Below are 2,609 nucleotides of genomic sequence, written 5' to 3' on the forward strand. Positions count from 1 at the left end.
TCACTTGCTAGTTCAGTGATCATGGGCAACTTACCAAACCTCTCCATGCCTCAGTTTTTTTAACTGTGAAATGGAAAAGATAATACTAGGGTTGTTTTTAGGATTATATAAATTATGAGATTTCATTATATATATATATCCTTATAATATATATAATCCTCATAATAACCATAGTATTATTATTACCTCCTAGAGACAGTAAACAACTTGCCTGCAAGCACAGTTTTCAAATAGAAATCAACCAGTCCTGAGCCTACACCCCCAACAACCTCCTTTTATCAGGTTCTCATACTTCGGGCCACTAGCCATCTGCCCTAATCCCAGGGCCACGTACCAGACAACTAGGGAGAACCTCTGTGCCCTGGATCCCACTGAAATTATTCAAACTATCCAACCCTATGCCTGCTTACCCCACCTCACCTGCTCCCATAGAAGCCACATGTCAAGGCTCTTGCTCACAGTCCTCCCCTGACACCCCAGCCCTGTGATCAACCTTGGTGTTTTCTGGTGTACAGCCCCCCTTCCTATGGTGTGGCTTTTGCTGCCTCCCTTGGGAACTGTGAGTAATAAATTATTTTTTCTGGCAGTCATCTCCAGATCGGTTAGCTTTCCTATACCTCAAATTTTCTATTAGTGCATTATATATATATATATTTTTTCCTTTTTGTCTTTTTTCGTGTCCGGCAACGGGATCACAACCCTCAGTGTTGCACCCGCACCTCGCTCAGCCAGTGAGCAGGAACCGGTCTGTATGTGGGATCCGAACCCTCGGTGGGAGCGCCACCGCGCTCCCAAGCGGCACACTGTAGCAGTGCGCCACCGGGCCAGCCCTAGTGCATTATATTTTAAAGCAGGGGTAGAGACAAAGAGTGGCCCCCAACCCCATGAAGTCTAAAGTTTTATCTTAAAGTTTTATTCTAAATTTTTGCTTCTTCACCAAGATATACCAGTATTTATTTTCATAGGAAAGTAAATAATTTTCCTAACAACACACCATTGAGTAAAATGAATGCTCTGGAAGAGGAGCCATATTCATTTGGGGGCTTTGAGTACACCTGGCACACTGCTGAGCCCCTCTAAGGACCCAAGATTGAAAATTTGGCATAAACTCATGTATTAGGGTTCTCCAGATAGACAGAATAGGATATGTTATAAATATACTAGAGGGGATTTATTAGGAGAATTAGGTCACATGATTGTGAAGGCTGAGGAGTCTCATGATAGGCCATCTGTAAGTTGGATGCCAGTAGCGTGGCTCAGTCCAAGTCCAAAGGCCTCAAAACCAGGGAAACCAATAGTGTCCTTGGTGTAAGTCCTAGAACCCAAAAGCTGAAGAGTCTCGAGTTTTGATGTCCATGACAGGAGAGAAGTGTGTATCCCAGCTGCAGTGAATACAGAGAGATTCACCTTTTTTCTCTTTCTTTTTTTTCTCTGGACCCCAGTGGATTGGATGGTTCCTGCCCACATTGAGGGTGGGTCTTTCCCACCCAGGCCACTCAGGCTCTCATACTAATCTCTGCTGGAAACACNAAAAACTGAGGTTCTGGGATAGTGAAACAACATGCCTAGGGTCACCAACCTAATGAATGGTCGAGTTGGAAATCAAAGTCACGTATCCTTATACTAGTTCCTTCCTCTACCGACATGTAAAGGTGGTAAATAGGAGATGCTTAAGAAGTAAAGGCAAAGGGTTGAAGTTCTGGAGTCAGAGTGTGCCTGAGTATGGCAGACTGTTCAGGATCATGAAGTCTAAACCCAGAACAATTAGACTTGAATCCTAGTTTTGTCACTTGCTAGTTCAGTGATCATGGGCAACTTACCAAACCTCTCCATGCCTCAGTTTTTTTAACTGTGAAATGGAAAAGATAAAACTAGGGTTGTTTTTAGGGTTATATAAATTATGAGATTTCATTATATATATATCCTTATAATATATATAATCCTCATAATAACCATAGTATTATTATTACCTCCTAGAGACAGTAAACAACTTGCCTGCAAGCACAGTTTTCAAATAGAAATCAACCAGTCCCGAGCCTACACCCCCAACAACCTCCTTTTATCAGGTTCTCATACTTCGGGCCACTAACCATCTGCCCTAATCCCAGGGCCAGGTACCAGACAACTAGGGAGAACCTCTGTGCCCTGGATCCCACTGAAATTATTCAAACTATCCAACCCTATGCCTGCTTACCCCACCTCACCTGCTCCCACAGAAGCCACATGTCAAGGCTCTTGCTCACAGTCCTCCCCTGACACCCCAGCCCTGTGATCCACCTTGGTGTTTTCTGGTGTACAGCCCTCCTTCCTATGGTGTGGCTTTTGCTGCCTCCCTTGGGAACTGTGAGTAATAAATTATTTTTTCTGGCAGTCATCTCCAGATCAGTTAGCTTTCCTATACCTCAAATTTTCTATTAGTGCATTATATATATATTTTTTTTCCTTTTTGTCTTTTTTCATGTCCGGCAACGGATCGCAACCCTCAGTGTCGCGCCCGTACTGGACCGGGACCGGCAACGGGATCGCAACCCTCAGTGTTGCGCCTGCACCTCGCTCAGCCAGTGAGTGGGAACCGGTCTGTATGTGGGATCCAAACCCTCGGCAGGAGT

This window comes from Galeopterus variegatus, unplaced genomic scaffold (assembly GCF_000696425.1).
Source record: "Galeopterus variegatus unplaced genomic scaffold, G_variegatus-3.0.2 Scaffold6891, whole genome shotgun sequence".
Lineage (NCBI taxonomy): Eukaryota > Metazoa > Chordata > Mammalia > Dermoptera > Cynocephalidae > Galeopterus > Galeopterus variegatus.